This window comes from Eimeria necatrix, genomic scaffold (assembly GCF_000499385.1).
Source record: "Eimeria necatrix Houghton genomic scaffold, Enh_scaff2014, whole genome shotgun sequence".
Classification (NCBI taxonomy): Eukaryota; Apicomplexa; class Conoidasida; order Eucoccidiorida; family Eimeriidae; genus Eimeria; species Eimeria necatrix.
The window spans coordinates 571-1001 of record NW_013655114.1 but is presented as its reverse complement, the minus strand read 5'-3'; positions in this window follow the sequence as shown (position 1 = coordinate 1001).

The window sequence follows — 431 nt, the reverse complement described above, 5'->3', positions numbered from 1 at the left end:
TATATGCATAAATACATACTAATGTACATAAATATGTAGATACAAATATATATATCTTACATATTAATAAATATATATACAAATACATGCATGTGGCTGCGAACTTGGGAGGGAATATGCACAATTGTAGAGGCACTAAAAAAATGTTCAAAAAGACACTTTCACCACTCATACACAAAACGCAGCATGCACAGCATAAACATTGCACAATATTGAATCTAAAGTGATAAAATATGCAAAATTAGGCATTAATAAAGCGTTTGTTAGACTCCCATCTATTCTTTTTTGTTAATTTCCCAAATGCGCAGTAGCTGGCGGCCTTTACTCTTAGAGTGTATGTATACTTCGGCTTCGGAGGTGGCGGCGAGCTGTGTGTACACCCCAAGTTTAAAGCACCAGCAGCAGCAGAGCGGGCCTGCAATGCGTTTTTA